This window comes from Phascolarctos cinereus, unplaced genomic scaffold (assembly GCF_003287225.1).
Source record: "Phascolarctos cinereus isolate Bilbo 61053 unplaced genomic scaffold, phaCin_HiC Scaffold_4;HRSCAF=312, whole genome shotgun sequence".
NCBI lineage: Eukaryota > Metazoa > Chordata > Mammalia > Diprotodontia > Phascolarctidae > Phascolarctos > Phascolarctos cinereus.
This window is the reverse complement of record NW_027555847.1, coordinates 220,006,102-220,028,933: the sequence shown is the minus strand read 5'-3', so window position 1 is coordinate 220,028,933 and position 22,832 is coordinate 220,006,102. Positions and strand designations below refer to the sequence as shown.

Below are 22,832 nucleotides of genomic sequence, written 5' to 3'. Positions count from 1 at the left end.
TTTGGTTTGTTTTTCATCAAACATTCCTTCTGTTGGCACTGTTCAAAATGGAGAACTCAGACTCACTAGCTATTTGCATTGTTTTCATTTTTCTTTCTTTTTCATTTTCCCTTTTGCATGAATTACTTCATGGCAGAAAACCTGCAGGTTTGAAATTACCCAGATTTCAGACAGGCCATTGATTTTTATCTTGACACCTATTAGAGGCAAATCAAATCTCTTTTTTATTACCAATTCTTAGAGATGGGAAAAGTGACAACTTTGATAAAGCAGGAGGCCGAGAGCTGCTGAACGCGTCAGCTGAGCCATGTTTAGCACAAGGGCCTGTCATCCAGCTCTCCTTTAATTGGGCTGCAGTCATCAGAAGCTTGAGGCTTGGCGAGTAGATTTGCTGGCCTCTAGTACATGCCTTTTCCAAATGGTAACTACGTAATACTCATCTGGGGGACCATAACCAAATCCCAACTGAAATAATTGTGTGAAAGCTTCTGCATCTTTCCTAGAGGGATGCTAAAAGGAACACCATGCCCACATAGCATTCAGTTCTAATTACCACTTTTCCAAGACCTTCCATGGGTATAGGCACTATTAAATATATTCCCCATGTACAAGATGGAAGACATGTCATGTTGCTGAGGTCTTTCTGTGCCGAGACTCTCTAAAGAGTCTTCTCTTCTTGTTTTAGTATTCACTTGTAATTTCTATGAAGGATAAGTTATCATTTCTTTGGCGTTGGGAATGCCTTTGTTATGGTCTGAATAGTCCCAATGTTGTAAAATGTTTAATATTCCCTGTAAACCAAGTCAATTGACATGAGAAACAGTATTCAAACTTCAGAATTTAGCATTCCTGCATAAGAGTAGAATGAGTTCCTATGTTCAATTATAAACTATTAAAACCTTAATATAGGGTCAAACTTCTAGATGGGATTCTTAGTTCATATTTAGTTCATTTGGAGAGATCACTACTTAATATAGCTTATGGCATGTTTCCAAATCAGTATTTAATTGCAGCTAAAGATGTGACCAGAAAAATCATAGTTTGAATAATTATCAAAGTGCACTGATGTTGCTAGTGACAAGGACAGAGTCCTTGATGATAGTAATCAACCTTTGAACACCCACAGTATGCAGCATTCTAGATTTGGGGATTTAGTATGATAGGGTGGTAAAAAAAACTGAATTGGAATCAGAGGACCTGAATTCGAATACTTCCTCTGCTGCTTATTATTTGTGTGGCCTTGAACAAATCACCTCCCTTCTCTAGGCCTTAGTTTCCTCATTTGTCTAATGAAGTAGTTGGACTAGATTCCTTTCCACTTCTCAGTCCTGTGATTCAGTAACCTGGGCCTTATCCAGAGTATATAAAATACAGACATTATTGCTTCATGGTGCTTATACTCTAATGTGGGAAGCTAGGGTATACACACGCACATACCATCAAATGCACAAGTTATTGAAGACACATCCCTAGATAAGTAAATTTTCCCTTCCAGATAATCCTGGAGTGCTTTGCATGGTTATAACCTTTGCCCGCATCAAACCCTGCCATGTATTGTACTCTTTTGTGTTTGTGTCGTACATGCCAACCCTCCTTTCTGTCCTCGGGAGAATGTGAGTTATTTAACGGGAGACATTTTGTTTTCGTCTTTGTATTTCCAGTACCATGACCATAGTAGATATTTAATGAGTGCTTGTTGAGTTGTAGTCAGGTCCACCGCATGCATTAAACTGTATTTATGTAAAAAGTATAAATCAGCACAGCTGTAGAGATCGTGTATTAGACACACAGCATAGGATTGTGAAGTGGACTTTACTAGAGGTCAAATAATACCCAGGCTCAGGACCTTCTGCTACCAGTGACTGCTGTTGAGACCTTTGACAAATCATTTAATCCACATAAACTTTAGTTTCTTTATCTGTAAAATGGATGTGGTAAGACTTGAATTTTCTTCCTTAAAAAGTTATTAGGGTCAGTAAAATAAGATATATTGTCTGTTTTGTGAATAACCAAGTACCATATAAGTGTTCATTATCATTATCATCATCATCTATAAATAAATGTTACTACCTGTGTTATGGACTTGTTCTGGGGATCAAACAAAATCATGGTTATGAAAGCACCTTATAAATGTGAAGTGCTACATGAAAACAAGCTTCTTTTATAAACAGTTTTATTTTAATATCAATAATATTTGTTAGAGAGAAAACATGGGGAGGTCGTCAGAAAGACCTGGGTTTGAGTCCTACCTCTGTACACACTGGCCTTGTTTCTCTAACCCCCTTAGAATACAAATTGTAGGTCATTTGTTGATCCACTTCAGTTGAGGAGGTTTAATTAAATAGAAGTCCAAAATTGGAAAAAAATTTTAATTTATTAAACATGTACCTGTTTATAGAACTGTGTTAGACACAGAGGAAATCTGGATTTGGAGCTAGAGAACCTGAATTCTGTTCCTGCTTCTCTCACTTCGTATTTGAGGCTCTCTGAATATCAGCTCCCATCAGTTAATTGAGAAAGAGGTACATCATTCCCATAAGCAATCATAGAGCAGGGATCAGCAACCTTATTTTTCTCTGCTGTTATGATCAGGACTAAATTGTGCCTTTGGACACTATTGAAAGTCCTGTGGCACAGAAAAGAAAAAAGAAAAAAGGAAACGAAAAAAGCATGCATATAAGCAGGAAACCCAGGAAGAGAAAAGGGGGAGGGTGTTTATAGAATGCCTCCAGCCAGAGTGCCCTCCCATATAAATTTGTTTTATTACAAATTGTACTTTTTCATTTTTATTTTATTTTACAAGGGAGGAGTTTTATTTTGTGGGGGAGTAGTATGTGGGGAAAGTGAGTTTGTAATCATAGTGCTTCAAAAAAAGAAAGAAAGAAAGAGAGGGAGAAAGAGAGAGAGAAAAGAATATCAATGAAACATTAAAAAATACACAGAAGAGAGCAGAAGGAAGTTCCAAAAGAATCAGAGAAGCAGGACTATATTCCTACTGTCATGTGAAATTTAATATACATGTTAAAAAAGCTATAATAGAGATTCATGTTTTCATATGCAGCTTTTTCCTGTTCTTTTTTGAATGTCAAAATATTCATGTTTATTTAAGTTCAAAATAAAAAATGTTTCAAATATTAAATAATTAGGCATTCTCAAAAAAGAGAGAGACTATGCTGAGCTTCACCATGGTAAGAGCTAGCTCCTATGTGGCTGTGACTTGGATTAGATGACCTTCTATGTCTTTTCTATTCCTGTCGTTCTGTAACCCAGTGCTTCCATCTACATTGTTCTTATGGGAAAAGAGAGAGGCTGTCCTAGCACCTGTATATTCACTTGGCTATCATCAGAGTCATGTATATAGCCATGGTGTCTTTTTTCTGTATGGAACATGAGGAATGAGGGCATACCTTAAAAGAGGTATTCCAGGAGTCCTTGTATGCCTAGACATGATACTGAACTACTCATGTGCCAGGCCTGCAGTGTATCATAGAGTGGTCTGTCATGAGTTCATAACACAGGATCATACCTCTTAAGATAATTATCCAGTCACCCCTTCCCTGGCATACGTGCTGGAGACACCTTAGGAACTTGTATTCAAGGGTACAGATATTCCCACCTGTGTAATAAATAATGAATAATATGATTCTCAAACTATCTTCCATTTTGAAAATGTGGAATTCTTTCTGATCCAGTCCCATGCTTGCACTTGCCATAGCACAGATGAATTCTAGTGAAAAATTTTCACTTCTGGAGTTTCATATATCTTATCTATATAGGGTGCTTTCAACATGGCAGGGTTTTCCATTAAGATCCCACAGAACTCTGTTCATTTGAAACAAAAGCAAAGGAAGAAACATTTTTTGAATGAACTTTTCTTGTCATGGGACTCCATTTTAATGGAAAAAAAAATCTAACTAATTGAAATTTAAAATTAGCATCCTTGTAAAGCAGTTTGAGGTAACAAATATATTACCACTTTTAATTTGCTAAAAATTGTTAGAGACTAGCTAGCTTGCCATTTTAAAGTTGGTTGATAAAGGGACATATCAACATGTCTTTTTCCCGCTCCTTGAATGGGGATAGAATCAGACCTGCGATTTCATTGGATGGTTGGTTCCATGTGGAAACTCCATCTACCAGTGCAGATCGGCAACTCATCCCCAAATTAGAGATGCTAACCCAAGTATTATGTGTTAGAGACAGAATTTGGGCATATGTCCTCCTGATTCCAAGGCTACCCCTCTCTCTAATATGCAATACTGCTTTTTAATGATAAGGCATTATTTTTCTTTTTTAAAAAATTTTTTATTAATTTATTTTGATTTATCAACAATCACTTCCATAAGCTTTTGAGTTTTAAGTTTTTCTCCCTCTCCCTCCCCCTCCAAGACAGCGCACAATCTGATATAGGCTATACATATACACTCCTATTAAACATTTTCACGTCAGTCATGTTGTAAGGAAGAATTGGAATCAATAGGAGGAACCACAAGAAAGAGGAAACAAAATAATACAGAAGAAAAAAAATAGCAAGTAGTATGCTTCAATCTGCATTCAAAACTCCATATTCTTTCTTTGGATGTGGATAGCATTTTCCATCATGAGACCTTTGGAGATGTCTTAAATCCTTGCATTGCTGAGAAGGGCTAAGTCTGTCAAAGTTAGTCATCACACAGTGTAGCTGTTAACTGTGTACAAAGTCCTCCTGGTTCTGCTCACTTCATTCAGCATCAGTCCATACAAGTCTTTCGAGGTTTTTCTGAAGTCTGCCTGCTCACTGTTTCTTATAGCACAATAGTATTCCATTACATTCATATACTACAATGTGTTCAGCCATTCCCCAGTGGATGGGCATCCCCTCAATTTCCAATTCTTTGCCACCATGAAAAGATCTGCTATAAATATTTTTGTACATGTGGGTCCTTTCCCCATTTGTATGATCTCTTTGGGAGACAGCCCTAGAAGTGCTATTGCTGGGTCAAAAGGTATGCACATTTTTGTAGCCCTTTGGGCATAGTTCCAAATTGCTCTCCAAAATGGTTGGATCATTTCACAACTCCACTCACAATGCATTAGTGTTCCAATTGTCCCACATCTTCTCCAACATTTATCATTTTCCTGTATTGTTATGTTGGCCAATCTGATAGGTGTGATGTAGTAACTCAGAGTTGTTTTGATTTGCATTTCTCTAATCAAAAGTGATTTAGAGCATTTTTTCATATGACTATAGATGGCTTTAATTTCTTAATGTGAGAACTGTCTGTTCATATTCTTTGACCATTTATCAACTGGGGAATGGCTTGTAGTCTCATAAATTTGACTTTGTTCTCTGTATATTTTAGAAATGAGGCTCTTATCAGAAACACTGGTTGTAAACATTCTTTCTCAGTTTTCTGTTTCCCTCCTAATCTTGGTTGCATTGGCTTTGTTTGTGTAAAAACTTTTCAATTTAATGTAATCGAAATTATCCATTTTGCATTTCATAATGTTCTCTATTTCCCATTTGGTCATGAATTCTTCTGTTCTCCATAAATCTGACAGGTAAACTATTCCTTGCTCTCCCAGTTTGCTTATAGTATCAGCCTTTATATCTAAATCATGAACCCATTTTTTACTTTATTTTGGTATATGGTGTAAGATTTTGTTCTATGGCTTATTTGTCACTTTCAAAAACAGTGAGGTTTAAATGCATTAGGTTCTTCAAGTGAGCAGTAAATTGTCTTTATTTCTTCCTCACTTATCTAGATACAACATGACACTTCTAAACTTTCAGAATAGTTTGCTAGTACTTAAGTTATAATGTGAAATACATTACAAAAGGCAATGTATCTGACCCCTGAAAGAGATATAAGAAAGCATCCCCCCCACACACCTCCTTTGCAGAGGTGGGAGGTCTACAACTTTGGAATATTTTGAAGTTTTTTCAATGTGTTGATCAGTTTTGCTGATTATTTTTTCTCTTTTTCCTCTTTTTTTTCCCCTTAAAAAGTGGCTTTGACATAGGTAGTGGCTCTGTGGAAGGGGAGGAATTCAGAGGGAAATTTAGGCAATATGATAACAAAGGATACCAATTAAATTTTATTTTAAAAAGTCAGTGCATCATAGATATACAGAGTAACCAGAGAGGAGATCTTTATAGGCTAATGGTGAATGAAGGATGTTGCCACAGAAAATCACTCTTAAAATTTAGGGCACACTCTCACTTTGCATGCATGCGGGCCCTGGGGAAAATACTTAAAGTACTGCATCAGGGAGGCTCCCAATTTGTGGCCTGGAAAGTCCTTTTTCTTTCCTTTATGGAGTCCTCATAAAGTTCCCCTTACATTTTCTTTGATTTGGACTCCAAATGTCAGTGTTTTTAGAATCCATAGCTATTCATTCTCTCTTTAAGAGTCATGCTCTTGGGGAGAGGATTCTGGGAAGATGGTGGAGTAGGTCATAAAATCCTAGGCTCTCCAAATTTCCTCCACAAACAAGATAGATTATAGCTTCAAAGTGAATGTAGAGCAGCAAAAATAAACAAAAGTCAGAGTACAGCAATTGTTCTCCTAAGACAATTTGAGAGGACCTCAGGAAAGATTCAACCTCGGAGGCACAGGTTTGGCCTGATTGAAGTGCCAACACCTCCAGGCTGACTTAAGAAGCCCTGGGGGCATTTGGGTTGGGAAGCTGCCTTAGCCTCAAGAACTTTCAAGAACTTTCACCTCATTGGAAGTGTGTGTGTGGGGGGGGGTGAGACAGCTGAGTAGGGGAAGACTGAAGGATGCTGTGCTGTCTCAGGATATCAGATCCAGCTGTGCTGACCATACAAGGTCCCCAACTGCAGCTGCAGGTGAGAAAGACCTAGTACATACCCAGTAAGTGTGGAAGCAGAGGGACAGGGACCCTCTTGGCCGTGGGTACTTGCAGAAGAGTGGGATCCCTGGTTTTGGTTCCAGGACAGAGAGGAGAGCTGAAGTTTACAGATACAGGAGGGACCACAGGAAACAAGAGCAGTTGACTTTGTGGGACATTGTGGCTGGGGGCCCTAGCCTTGGGGAAGGGATGAAGAGGAGTGCCTGAGGTTGGGCCCCTGGACAGAGCTCAGAAAATAACAGTAAGAAGGACACCATTACCCACACCTTGGGACTAGAACCTGATTACAATAATAAGCTGTTAAAAATAAAATAAAACAGGAATGAAAATGAGTAAGCAAAGGAGAAAGGATCAGACCATAGATAGCTACTAATGGAAATAAGAGAAGATCTGGGTTCATATTCAGAGGAAGATAGTGAAGTAAAAAAAAGTCACTCTTACCTCAAAGAGAAATGTCAGATGCTCACAAGCCCAAAAAGAATTCTTGGAAGAACTGAAAAAGGAGTTCCAAAATCAAATAAGAGAGATTGAGGAGAAATTAGGTTAAAAAAAAAAAAGAGCAACCCAAGAAAATTGTGAAAAGAGAGTTAACAAATTGGAAAAAGGAGATCCTGGAACTTAAGGAAGAAAATAACTGCTTGCAAACTAGAATTGGGCAAGGCGAGGCAAATGACATAAGATACCAAGAAATGATGAAACAAAATCAAAAGAGTGAAAAAATAGAAAAGAATGTGAAACCTTATCAGAAAAACAACTGATCAGGAGAGCAGATCAAGGAGAGACAATATAAGAATTGTTGGACTGCCTGAAAGTTACAATCAAAAATAGAATGTTGATACAATAAAGAGCCAAAGAGTGAGGGTTGTGACCAAAAATAACTTACCCAGCAAAGTTGAGTATAATCCTGAATAAAAAAGAAAATTTGCATTTAACAAACTGAAAGACTTTCAGGTGTTTTTGACCAAAAGATCAGAACTGAGTAGAAAATTCAACATATATAAGATCAAGGAAAAATATAAGGTAAATATTAAAGACCAATTATATTTACTTCTTCTATGTAAAAATATTATTAGTATTCTCTCTTTTTTTTTGTATTAGTATTCTTAAGACTCATTATTCCTTGAATAATTTAAAAGAAGGGTTGGGGCTGAGCTGAGTAGGATGGAGTGATTCTAAACAGCAAAATTGGGTAGAGGCGTGAAAACAAGAACTGAAACAAAGGAAGCAACTTGGGGTGGAAAGCTGGTAGTGCTGGAACCTTACTTCATTGGATCAGTTAAAGAGAGAACAACATATACATCTAGAATGGCATAGAAGTCTTCTAAATGTATAAAGAAATAAGAGAGTGAGCGGACAGGATAAGGGAGGGACTTTTAGGTGGCTCTGCAGATTAAGATCTAGGAGAGTAGGGGAGAGGATAAGGGAGGGACTGGGTAGAATAAGAAATAGGAGGGTAAGGGGAGAGAAAAAGGATATGAATTGAGGAGATAATGGTTGGAAGTAAAAAAAATTAGGGTGGAGAGAAATACACAAATAGTAATTATAACTTTGAAGGTGAATGGGATGAACTCACCCAGAAAACGGAAATGGATTTAGCAGAATGGGTTAAAAATCAGAATCAAACAATATATTGTTTACAAGAAACACATTTTAAAATGAGAGATATACACAGAGTTAAAATAAAGGGCTGGAGTAGAATTTATTATGCTTCAGTTGATGTAAAAAAAAGTAGGGGTAGCAATCAGACAAAGTTAAAGCTAAAATAGATTTAATTAAAAGAGATAAACAAGGAAACTACATTATGATAAAAGCTACCGTAAACAATGAAGCAACATTAATACTAAACTCATGTGTACCAAATAATATAGCATTTAATTTTTTAAAAGCAAAGTCAAATGAATTACATGGAGAAATAGACAATAGTACTATAATAGTGAGGGACTTTAATCTTACCTTCTCAGAACTAGATAAATCTAACCAAAAGACAGATAAGAAAGAAGTCAAGGAAGTGAATAGAATTTTAGATAAGCTATATATGAAGGATTTTTGGAGAGAATTGAATGGGAATAGAAAGGAATGCACCTTTTTTCCTCAGAGGTTCATGGTACCTTTACAAAGATTGACCATATATTAAGGCATAAAATTTAATAGCTAAAAGTAGGAAAGCAGAACTTATTAAATGCATCCTTTTTGAGATTATCATGCGATAAAAATTATATTTAATAAGGTACTATAGAAACATAGAATAAAAACTAATTGGAAACTATACAGCCTAATCTTAAAAAATGAGTGGATTAAAGAACAAATCATAGAAACAGTCAATAATTTCATTAAGGAGAATGACAGTAATGAAACAACAAATCAAAACCTATAAGATACAGCAAAAGCAGTAATCAGATGAAAATTTGTATCTCTAAACGCTTACATAAAAAAAATAGAGAAAGAACAGACCAATGAACTGGGTATGCAATTAAAAAAAAACTAGAAAAGAATAAACTAAAAATCCCCAATTAAACACTAAATTGGAAATCCTGAAAATAAAAGTGAGATTAATAAAATTGATTGTAAGAAAACCATTGAATTAATAAATTAAACTAGGAGTTGATTTTATTTAAAAAAAGATAAAAGAGATAAACCATTGGTTAACATGATTTTTTAAAAGAGAAGAAAACTAAATCACTAGTATTAAAAATGAAAACAAAAATGAATATAATGCTAATGAAAATGAAATCAAAGCAAGTATAAAGAGTTATTTTGCCCAATTATATGCCAATAAATTTAACAACTTAAAGTGAAATGGAAGGCTATTTACAAAAAATGTAAACTGCCTAGATTAGCATAAGAGAAAATAGAATATCTAAATAGACCTATTTCAGAAAAAGAAATTGAACGGGCCATAAATGATCTTCCTAAGAAAAAAGCTCCTTGGCCAGATGGATTTACAAGTGAATTCTAACAAATATTTAAAGACCAACTAATTTGAATATAAAGTAAATTATTTGGAATAATAGGCAACGAAGAGGTCCCACCAAACTCCTTTTATGAAACAAATATGATATTGCTACCTAAATCAGGAAGAGTGAAAACAGGGAAATAAAATTATGGACCAATTTCGTTAATAAGTATGAATACAAAAATCCTAAATAAAATTCTAGCTAGGAGATTACAACAATATAGCATAAAGATTGTATATTGTGACCAAGTGGGATTTATATCAGGAATGCAGGGATGGTTTAACAGAAGGAAAACTTAATATAACTGATTATATTAATAATAAAAGTAAAAAATCACATGTTTATATTGGTAGGTGGAGAAAAAGCTTTTGATAAAGTGCAACTTTCATTTCTATTAAAAAAAAAACCTGAAAGTATAGTTCTAAATAGATTTTTCCTTAAATTGGTAAAACACATTTACCTAAAATCATTAGTAAGCATTATTTATAATGGAGATAAGCCAAGAAGCCTTCCCAGTAAGATTAGGTGAGAAACAAGGATGCCCAGTAAGATCAGAAGTGTAATAAGGATGCCCAATAACATCAGGAGTGAAACATAGATATTATTCAATATTGTATTGGAAATCCTAGCAATAGCAATAAGAGAAGAAAAAGAAATAGAAGGAATCAAATGAGGTAATAAAACTATCTCTTTTTGAAAACAATATGATATAATTGGAAAATCCTAGAGACTCAACCAAGAAGTAAATTGAAATAATTAATAATTTTAGCCAAGTAGCAGGATATAAAATAAACCCACAGAAATCATCAGCATTCCTATATGTCACCAATAAAACCCTGCAAGAAGAGATAATAGGAGATACCATATTTAAAATCATTCTAGACAGTATAAAATATCTGGGAGTACACCTACGAAAACAAACCCAGAAACTATATACATATATATATATATAAACTTTTTAAACAAATAAAATCAGTTTTAAGTAACTGAAGGAATATTAATTGTTCATAGGTAAGCAGGGCCAATATAACAAAAGTGACAATTTTACCTAAATTAATCTATATATTCAATGCCATTCCAATTAAATTAATCCCAAAATTATTTTACTGTTAGAAAAAATAACAAAAAAATTCATTTGGAAGAATAGAACGTCAAGAATATCAGAGAAACTAATAAAAAAATGTAAAGAGGTTTTTTATTTGTTTGTTTTGTTTTGTTTTTAAGCCATACCAGATCTTAAACTATATTATAAGGCAGTAATTATCAAAGCCATCTGATACTGGTTAAGAAACAGAAAGGTTGATCAATGGAACAGAGTAGACATACAATTAAAAGCAAGAAATGACTATAGTAACCTTGTGTTTGACAAGTGTAAAGATTTAAGTTGTGGGGATAAGAATTCATTATTGTGTAAAAATTGTTGGGAAAGCTGGAAAGCAGTCTGGCAGAAATTGGGCATACCAATATCTTACACCATTTACCAAGATAAAGTCAAAATAGTTACATGACCTAGATATAAAAGGAGATATTACAAGAAATCTGAAGAACATGGAATATATTACTTATCAGGCTTGTAGATAGGCAAACAACTTATGAATAAATGAGATAGAGAACATTATGAGCTATGAAATGGATAATTTCAATTACATTAAATTAAAAAGGTTTTGTATAATAAAACCAATGTTGTTAAGATCAGAAGGAAAGTAGAAAATTGGAGAGAGGGGATTTATAGACAGTTTCTTGGATAAAGGTTTTATATCTCAAATATGTAAAAACTATGTCAAATCTATAAGAATACAAGTCATTCCTTAATTGATAAATGGTCAAAGGATATGAATAGGCAGTTTTCTAAATGAAGAAATCAAAACAATTTGTAGTCATATGAAAAAATGCTCAAAATTATTATTGATTAAAAAAATGCAAATTAAAACAACCTTGAGATACCATTTTATACTTATCAAATTGGCTAAAATTATAGAAGGAGAAAGTGACATGTTAGAGGGGATATGGAAAAATTGAGACACTAATTCATTGTTGGTAGAACTGTGAACTAACCCAACCATTTTGTAGAGCAATCTGGAATTATGCCCTAAGAGTTATTAAATTATCTATACCCTTTGCCCCAACCATACCACTATTAGTTCTATTTCCCAAGAAAGGAAAAAGATGTATATGTTCTAAAATATTTATAGCGGCTCTATTTGTGGTGGCAAGGAACTGGAAATTGAGGGGGTACCCATCAGTTGGGGAATGGCTGAACAAGTTGTGTTACATGATCGTGATGGAATACTACTGTTCTATAAGAAATGATGAGTCCAGTGATTTTAGAAAAACATGGAAAGAGACTTTTGTGAAATAATGAAGAGCAAAATGAGCAGAACCAAGAAAACATTGTATACAGTAACAGCAATATTGTTTTAAGAACAACTGTTGGTGACTACATCATTTTGACTATTATAAATGCTCAAATAAACAACAAAGGACCTATGAAGAAAGATACTATCTTCATCTAGAGAAAGAACTGATAAATAGAAGTTTATGTATAGTATGGTTTTACATCTGTATGTGTATATATATATGTACATATATACACACACGCACACACACATATTTGTCTCTAATGGTAGCCACCTCTAGGGTAGGGGTACAGGGAAAGAGAAGTGAAGAGAAAAAAAGAAAGTTACGTGATAGTGTTTTCATGTATTGAAAAGGAAAAGCGAATTGTACATAATAGATTTGCAATTTCATGTGCATACCTTTTTTTAAAAATAAATTTTACTTTGTTACGGAAATGCTTATTTTATTTCCTAAATTCAGAATTTAAAAAAAAAGTCACAGTCTCTGAAGCCACTGCCATCCTTGGGGTGACTATCTTTCCACATCTGTCTGCAGGCATTTCCTCTGTCCTCGGTCACTACTGCTCCGATGGCCACTACTACTGCCTCTGGTGAACTCTACTACTGACTGCTGTTGCTGTGGGACTTCTGATTGGGCCTCTGGACCTCTCAAGTTCATGCCTAGGCACTCCCTTCTTGGAATATTCATTCACCTAAACTCATGAAAAAATAAAGAAACAAAGGCATCATGTGCCCATGATGGCAGGTCAGGGAATACATCCAGCTTTTCTTCCCCACCCTATAACTCAATGAAGTCCTGCCTTTCTTGCTGCCGAGGACAAGAACTGACAAGTGGACAAGGTTGCACCTTTTGTATTCGTGCTCTGTTCCTAGTCGTTATCTAAGTCAATTAGTTCTTTCAAGGAAAAGATCTTTTATTTGTCACACAGTTAATAGCCTCTCAGTCATGAATGGCTAGAAATGCTGCCTCCAGTTTCCATGCAGGGTTGGTATCCAGTGAGAATATTTGAGCATGCTCTGCGTAACCCACCAGCAAGGGCAAATCTAAGCATGCTCCCTCTGTTAACATTAAGAAAGGCATGAATGGTGTGAAGGGACCAAAAAGACAGATGCTAGCTTTTCTGAATGGCGGTGTCCGCTGCTCTCTATCTGCTGTTAGAGTCCTAGTTGCCCCAAAAAGATTAGTGTTTGGAATAGTGGATGAACCATCAAGGAAAAAGTAGTGTAATTAGTTATCTTTTCAGATGTTTAAATTTGGAAGAAGTGCGTGGTAGTCAGGAGGCCAGGACAATTTCACCACCAATGAAAAGGTGGCAGAAATTGCCCTCTGAATGGTTAGGACTTCAGACTTCTAGAAAGAATCATTCAAATCCACACCAGTCACTCATTTGTGTGGATGGTGGTATATGTTCAGATGGAATAGATCGTTGGCTTTCTTTGTGGAAAGTTCCCCAAACCCTCTGACTGAGACTTCCCTGACCCTAGTCCAAAACCCAGGAATGTTCTTTACTGAGATAGACTCGTGAGAAAGTATTATAATTTAGCAGCAGGGCATAGTGGAAAGAGCACTACATTAAAAAGCTGGAGCCTTGGATTCTGCGCTTCTCCCAGTACACACAAACACACTCATAAATTGTGTAATTGGCACTTAGCAGCCGTTTAATAAATGTTTGTTGCACTGTGTTGTATTGGCCTTGGGCTAAATTTTCTGTATCTCAGTTGCTTCAGTTGTAAAAGAAAATAACAAATTGACTACCTGTTAAGTGTTTTGAGGTATCTTCCATTTCTAAGAGTCTGGGTATTAGCATTATAATCCTAAAGGGGGAGGGCAGGAATTTGAAGAATAGGACTGTGAAGCCAAATATTGTTATATGAGAGTAGATATTAACAGAAAAGAAAAACATTTCAAAACTTCATTAAATAAAAATGAGGTTAATAGAGCAACAATGGAGAGAAAACCATATAATTTTTGTGGGGAAGCCAATTGATATCTCAAATAGTTCTTTACTCTTCAACATCATCAACAATTAAATTGTCCAGCTTTTGTTTCAAGATTTACAGAGATGGAAAACTAGTTACCTCACTAAGCATCCCATTCCATTTTTGAATAGTTCTGATTGTTATGAAGTTGTTCTGTTTAGAGCTGTAGCCTTCCTCTTAGAGACTTTCATCCATTGTTTGTTTAGGCTCAGGCTAAGCAAAATATGCCTGGTCCTTTTTTCTGTAGAATAGCTTCAAATACTTGTTTTTGAAACAAGCCATCTTGTTTTCCCTAAATCTTTTCTCCTACCAATTAAACACCCCACATTTCTTGAACCATTCCTTGATTGGCTTAGTTTTGAATCCCTTCACCACAGCCTTTCTTTGAGTGAAATGCTTTTTATCTCTAAGATTGGGCTGCCTAGGAGCCCAATCAGCCTAGGGTCCTTGGCTTAACAGCCTTTTGTTTAGAGATGGAAGTACTCTGCTTGCAAGTAGGTGGGATACTCAGAAGAGCCACACCCTTTCGTGTGTAATGTTTGTCGAATTGAATTGAATTAATGGTTAATTAAAGCGTCTCCTGGTGGTTGACAAGCTTGGATATATGCCTGGTCTAATTTGTTGGGTGTTATTCAGTCAAAATATTGAAATTCCGTACTTCCTCTGTTCCCTCCCCACTCGCTCCTCAGTTCTCAGTGCATGGCACATAGTCTCCTAGTTAATTCCCAACAGGCCAGTCCATTTCAGAGAAGAATGATGGTAGCAGGCAGGATGAGTAAGTTGTGGGAGTTTAAGGCTTTTGATTGGCTAGAGAACCTATGCTTGTTCAACACCCCTTTTGGATTATTCCTGTGATTTATATTTCTTGAATCTGTTATTAACACGTGAAGACATGGAGATATTGATGCTGTTTCCCAAATGCCTACCACACAGCTAAACTCTTTCCTCTCCTTGTTCAGAGCATGGTCTCTTTTTTTTTTTAATGTCTCAGGGCTATTTCTACATACTGGTCCCCTTCTATTTCCGTTCTCAAAACCTTCCATTTTCCTTTGTCCTTCCCCTCCCCTCTCACTCCCCCAAACCACTTTCCTTCATATCCTTTTTGCCTTGACTGTTGACATCAAGTTGCAGGCTGCATTGATTTTCCTTCTGGCATAAAGACCAAAGCTTGGATATTGCTTACTGCTTATAGCTTTACTGCTCATATAAACTCGTGCACAGAAAGGGACCCCTAAATGCTGCCTTGTCATGAAGAGATCCCTGAGAACCCATATTGCAAACCCTGTGTCTCCCCCCCCCCCAGCAAAAACCTTTGATGGGCTTGTCAAGTGAATATGTTTTTATCTTTAAACAAAATAGACACTCCACAATAGTTCTTAATTGAAACAGCAAGCTATTCTATCCAGCTGATTAGGTGGTAGAGAGGTTTTAGACTTTGGGTAGAGGCAGAGAGAATAAGAATTCATTTCCTGGCGGATCCTGCTTTCCTTATTTAATGCACAGTTGTCCTCATAACTCCTGCAATGACTCCTATTAGAAAACAGTCCTTTCTTCCTTATTTTTACCTTCACCTTGATCTGTCAAGCTAGTTTTAACTCAGACTTGCAGATAGATTACAAATGTACTAGCTCCCCACATAGGCGCTTTAGCTCTACCCATTCCAACTTCTTACAGTGGAATCCCTTTATAAGAGAGATTTCTAGGGATAGGATTAACATTGACCTTATAACCAATATGGAGTTGTGCTAAGGGGGTGGTAATTTTGGCCAGTGGTGAATCTGAATCTACTCAATACAGTTAAATATTGTTCCTGGCATTTTAAGCATTAGGAAACTCAAGAAATACAATGCCACTAGTGGGTCATTTCCACTGTATTCAGGCTAAAAGTTCTTGTTCTTCTACTCTGTGACTACTATAGGCCTAGCTCTGATTTCCATGGAGTGCCTAATGATTGGCATGATGGCTTTGGCTCATTATATTGGCTGCAACTTCCTTTTTTATTTCTTCTCCTTTCCCCTCCCCAGCCCACCAGCTCTTTCTGTGAAATCTGCCCAAGTCCAAACCTAAGACAAAGGCGGCTGATCAAATCAGTGTGGTACTTGCTTACTGTTCGGTTAAAGCAGGAGGAAGGACTGCTGAAGAGCGCTCAATTAGCATTTATTACGGTCAGGAGCTGTGTGTTTACAGGCAACCAGAGCGGATGGTGAAGTGTTCCTTATGCAAATACCCTCTCCTGCTTTTCCTGCTCTCCTCAGCTCTTTGAGCTGAAGGAGAAGAGATTCTTCAAGTTTGGCTGCTTCAAGGAAGATTGATTAAAATCAGCTGCAGTTTGACTTAATTGGCAACATATGCTTGGAGAGGGAGCTTGACTAGTTAGAACTTTTTGTAATTAGTTCACAGCTGGTTGGTGAGGAAAGCAAAACCCCAGTTAGAGTTATAGAGCTGGTGGTTTGTATGTGAGTTGGGAAGGGAGGAGAGAGAGGGACAAGTCTTTTTAATTTTTTTTTTAATTTGTAAAACAAAAAGGCACATCTCTTGTAACCATGCACAGAGATTTGCAGGTTTAGTTCACTTGGACAGGAAAATATGCCCCATGCCAACCAGGCTGGGGCATTATGTCTCTAAGCCCAACCCTAGAGAACAGTTGAGTATTTGCACAGTGACATATAAGACAGAATGCTAACTTTGTTTTTGCCTTTACAGAGCTAGAAGACAGGAACAATCATGGCCTTAGCCACTGGAGACTGATTTAGAGACTATAGGAGGGTTCACTTCCCTCCTCACCATTTTATTTTAGGCTGATATGTTCAAAGAGAGAGAATCCCAGTTCTGCTATTCAACCATATTAAGTCCCTACCCTAGGGACTGGGTAGAATATAGGCTTCAGATAAGTTAAGGTCCTTCCCCCCAAGGGCTTTATAACCTAGATGGCTTCTAATTTCCATTATCTGTAGTATGATTCACCAACATGAAGCTTACCTCAAAAAAACTCACATAGGAAGGGTAATATTCTCCTGTACAGCTTATGTGGAATAAGACCCTTTAAAGAATAAAATGATGAGCAATTTCAATGGCCCATGAAGTTGAGGGTTTTTTTTTTCTAACTCTGAATCCCATTTTTGACAATGTGCCTTGTTTTCACCCTCTTTCTGTTTCAATGAACACACTCTGAATGAATCCTTACAACATAATGGCTCCTTCCTTTGTGAATTACTTTCTATCCCCTTCCTTGTTGACCGGCTTTTGGGAGAGTATTTCTGGCAAAAAGACCTGGAAACGAGGTCTCGCAAGAAGACCTGAAAACTGACCTTGATTTCATGCAGTACCTATTGAAGTAGCTTCTATTTAGCATGCTTCCCATGTAGGTGGCCTTAGGTGAGTGAGCAGTAAATGGGAAAGAGAGCTTAAAGATGAGACTGTAGGCATTTAAATTCTCTTAGGAATAATAAATGAAATTTTTACACTCATTAAACTAAGAGGTGTAGTCAACCTTTCTAACCCCTGAAATGTGTGGTACCAACACCACAGGCCATTCTTCAGCTGCCCTTTGTGTCCATTCCCCCCCTCCTGTCACCACCCACACATTATACATGCTTTTTTCCTTTTCCTTCTTTCTCTATACTTTGCTCATTTATCCCCTCTCTTCATTTTTTACAAGTGGAATTAAATAGAACATTTCTTGAGTTCTCAAGATCAAATTGTACAGTGTCCATAAGAATTGCTTCCCATCATTTTCTGTTACCCCCTGTAGGGCCTCCCCCATCACCACCCCCACCATCTCCAGTTTATCTATGTTCTAGGCACTGAGACATGTTGAAATTGTAACCAGGAACCTTAATACTCCATGGCCAAGCTTTTGGGAAGTTAGCATCATTACTCTCTTGGCCTTGGTATATGAAAGATTACCATTACTGTTTCCTCTTACCGTCAATGACCTCTCTGTTCTTGTTTCTCCATATTATTATCTTCCCCATGTTAAGTTCTCCTAGGCAATGTTGATCAGTCTATCTTCATACACCAAGAAAACGGCTGAAGGATAGGTCCAAAGAATACAGCCTATTTGGCCATTTTCTAAAGTGCTTCCAAACCCCTTACGATGTCCTCTGGCATTGTGGAACTTGGTGCTTTCTTAACCTTTTTCTCTCATAGGTAATTCCCCAGGAGCCTCTCTTATCTGTGTCACAAGCTCCATGATCCCTAATTTCTTGTTGGTATCACTCATAGGCTGCTTTCTGACTTGACCATCAATCAACCTTTGGACTTTGAGATTGGAGCTGGATTTTGAACTCCAAAACTGGCAGGATAGCATCTTTTGGAAAATGGAATAGCCACAATGTCACTTAATAAGAATTTATTTGTGACCCACAATTTGGTATGGACTACCACTTTCAGAGTCCTATGCTAGTTAGTCACTAGAAGGATTTCAAGAGTGTCAGCAGTCTAAGTCAACAGTCTAAGCAGTCATCAAAGCAAGGGGAAAGTATATGAAATATGGTAGGGGAAGATAGTAAATAAACAAGGGGTCCAGTTTAGCTGGAATATGGAAGACATGGGAAATAGTATGAAGCAAGGCTGAATCATGAGAATTTGAAGGAAGTCATACATCTTAAGACCCTGTTATTGTTGTTCAGTCATTTTCAGTCATGTCCAACTCTTCGTGATCCCATCTGGGCTTTTTTTTGGCAAAGATACTGGAGTGGTTTGCCATGTCTTCTGCAGCTTATTTTATAGATGAGGAAACTGAGGCAAACAGGGTTAAGTGATTCAGCTAGTAAGTGTCTGAGGCCAGATTTGAACTCAGGAAGGTGAGTCTCCCTGACTTCAGGCCTGGCACTCTGTCCACCGCACTACCCCGCTGGCCCAAGACCCTGGATCCTAGAGCAATTATGCCTCCCTTTCACCAGCCTCCGGTTTCCCAAATTACTGGGTAATGATATTCTCCCTTTTCATTGGAAGGTAGATGATGAGAAATCTTGTAAAGGGAAACACTGAACTTTTTGCTAGACCACCCGACAATTTCTGTCATTCTTTCTTTAAGCAGTTTCCTGTCCTTTGTCCTGAAACATGTATACAGCAAAAACAAAAGAAGCCATGTTTCGCTTAAAGATAGGAGCCTGGTTTGCTTGCCTTGCAGTTTCCCTTTGGTAACTATGTAGCCACATGCCAGGCTTTGCCCTGATTGTCACCATAGCCGTACAGATTATTTCGTAGGAAAATAAGCAATTTTTTTCCCAATATACAGTCCAGCTTGGATCACTGCTTGTGAAACAGATAAAAATATCTGACACTGTGACATTTCTTAAATGTACCTTTTTTGGAAGTTGAGTGGGTAGAAAATTGCTGGGTTCCCTAAGACCTGAAAACCTGCAGTGCCCATGATGATTGCCTTAGCTGCTGTCCTTCTGGGTCAGGTCATGAGACAGGCATTATCTTCTAATCTTAGAGTCTTAGGGTTAATAGAGCAGGTATTGAGAAGCCTTCCGGTCCCACTCCCCAGGTCTCCATTTAAAGTTTTGTTGGGTATTCTCAGAGGTATGGTCCTTAACTAAGGGGTATGGAATCTTAACGAATAGAAAAGCAACTCTGCCCCTGCCTTCAGGGGGTTTTCTACTGTGAGAAAGTCTGCCCAGCTGAGTGCACAGCCCAAAGTATCCCACTGGCTTGGTAACAGCTCATTAACTTTTTCTACTCTGCCTCTCACTTGTCTTTTTTAATGCTGCCCGGAGAGGCAAGCATTTTGTCCAGCTGGGGTACGTCAGTCATCACCTTTTCTCCCTGGGATTCAGCTCAGAGCTATGTCTGTTGGGCACCACCGGTTGCAGAGACGTGGCTGTCTCAGGTGCTCTGTCGAGAGCGCAGCTGTGGCTCTGGCATTGGTGATGACCGACAGAGATAGTTCACCATGCTCCCAATCTCAGGAAGCCCCCAGAGAAAAGTAACCAGGATTTTGAATGGCCTTGGAGATAGTGCAATGTGGAAACAGATTGAAGTAGCTCCTGAATGACATCCCCCCCAATAGCCTCTTCCTTTGCTCCAGTCTCTGATGAAGACATGGCCTTTTTTTTTTTTTTGCTAGGCAGTGGGGTTAAGTGACTTGCCCAGGGTCACACAGCCAGTAAGTGTCAAGCGTCTGAGGCCGGATTTGAACTCAGGTCCTCCTGACTCCAGTGCCTGTGCTCTATCTACTGTGCCACGTAGCCGCTCCTGCTGTGGCCCTTTTTTGCCATGATCTGATTTACTCCCTTGATAACCTTCCAACCCTCATGGCCAGTCTTTTCTCATGTCCTGCCTGCTTGTCTGCTGCCCACAAGTATGCATAAGCAGTCCCCATACTTAACCTTTACCCACCTCCGTCATCTCCTCAACATGCTGTCTTATATGGCGTCTCCATTTCATAGTCAAGACGATGAGAAAAAGTCATTTATGTTCACTTCTTCAGCTTCCTTCCAGTTAATTTTTCATTCTCTTTCAGAGTAGCTTCTAACCCCATGACTTCACTGAAACTGTTTTCTCCAGAGTTATCAATGGACTCTCAGTTGCTGAATCCATTGGCTATCTTCTTCTGAGTCATCATTGTTTTGGACCTGAAGTTTTTGACAGTGTTGACGACCCTTCCTTCCAGATACTCTCCTCCCTTGGTTTTCATGAAATTGTTCTCTCCTGGTTCTCCTCCTCCCTGTCTGACCACTCTTCATCATCTTAGTTGGTTCATTCTCCTCGCCCCATTTCTAATCATGTATATCTGCAGAGGCCTTGGTCTTTTTCTCTTTTCTCTTTGCACCTTCTCTTCATGTAAAGAGATCCGTCCTACATGTTAGAACACGGCTTATTAACTTTCTCCACTCTGCCTTGCACTTGTTTGTATAATATTACCTGGAGAGGCATGTATTTTACTGTGTTTTATAGGCCATAAACTTATCACCGTTTCCTTCTGGGGTAGAGCTCAGTTCAATTTCCTCAGGGGAAGAGACATAACTATATCTTATTAATTCCTATGTGTTCAATGATTTATCTCTATTCACCTTTCTCCCAAATCTAAATATTCATCTCTTGTTTTTTGCCTGAGCTCCCATCCCACCTCAGCAGTTACCTGCCTGAAATCTTCACCTGGGTGACCTATTAGTCCAGGTTCACAATCTCAGAGTTGTACTCCACTGTTTCTTCTTCCTCATCCCCTCTTTCCAGTTAGTTAGGGCCTAGCAGGGGCCATATCCAGTTGTCCTGATCTACATCTTGCCACTGGACCCACGTGGCTCTGGAGGAACTGAGACTGGTGACCTTGTACAGCCCTCCCTCACTTAAATCCGATTCACCTTCAAGTTATGGCATCATCTCCTTGATGTCCTGGTCCTCTTTGAGAACGGAGGCCAAGCAACAACTAGGCCTATCAGATTCTACCTGCATGGCATCATTTCTCACGTATATCTCCTTCTCTCTAATTACACAACCATCATTAAGTTCAGTCTTTCATCAGCTCTTGACAAGACTCAGAATGGCCTACTAATGAATGTCCTTGTTCTCATTCTTTTCCCTCTCCAGTCTGTAGCCCACAAAGCCCCTTCACTCAGGGCCCATTTAACTACCACATGTTCTGGGTGTTTGGTGGGTCAGGATACTTTCCAGGCCCTATATCCTAAGATGCGTTTTATTTTTTATGAGTCAGCTATAGAATACGTTACGTTAGCAACGAGCGCGTTTTAATTAAATAGCAATATAAACAAATCAGCAGTAGAAAATTTCCTCATAAACCTTGAATTCCCACTATTCTCAGTAGGAAAAGGAGACCTTTGTAAAAAGATCATGTGTAGTCCATCCACACATGGAAAACCCACGTGGCCAGGGCCCTTGCATGAAGGGATGCACCCATAGGGAACATGAATGACCAGGGCACATGCCCAGAAGGGCATCTTGTGCATGGCGCTGTCAAGCAGCTCATGTTTTTGACTGACGTCATCACACTGCTCTCCACTGGAACCTGCTCTCTGCCAGACATTTCTCTCTGCTGCTCCCTGCTAGTCTTTGCTTTCCATTGCAGCTGGTTATCAATTCTAGCTGTTTGCAGGGTCACCTTCTATCCTGAAACAGCATTCACTAGGGATCCTGTGGTTAGTTCCATTTTTCTAGCTCTCTTTAGCCACCTCTACCATTTACTGGAAGGGGCTGTAGTTAATTAACCTCCTTCGCCGCTCTGTCAGCCAGCTTCCTTCTGTGCCTCATCTATTGTTCTTAGTTGAGATTCTATCAGTTACCTGGGATTGTTCTCCATGTAAGGGAGGTATTGTGTTTCCAATCCTCACGGCAGCAGAGGACTGACTGCATTCTTCCTTGGCCACCATTCTGAGACATTTGTTAAGAAGTTCCATCCTCTTTAAGCAGGCTGTTGTGAGAAGTCCAGCAGTCTGCGAGGTGAGACTCACCTTCTCATCTTCTGGACTCTTCTCAGTTCTAATCCTGACTTCACTGCATCATTCTCCCCTGAGCCTCCTCGTTCAAGTGTCACCTAACATGTTCCAAAACCCATTTAAGAATTTATCATACTTCTGGCTGAGGTGAAACTTCCCAGACTTCTGTTCCCTCAAAGAGCATACGAGATTGAGAAACAGGGTGACCCTGAAACTGCTTTCCTCTCATCCCACGGACTCTGTTACCCCCCCCCCCGGGGAGAACAGCCACTACTATGCTGACT

At 38.2% G+C, this 22,832-nt stretch overlaps 1 protein-coding gene across 4 annotated transcripts in view; it reads left to right on the top strand.

Annotated features, from left to right (window-relative positions):
- The window catches only part of MAD1L1 (mitotic arrest deficient 1 like 1), an 860,690-nt gene that overhangs the window by 524,392 nt on the left and 313,466 nt on the right, over nt 1-22,832 (top strand). The gene's annotated exons all lie outside the window — the stretch shown is intronic.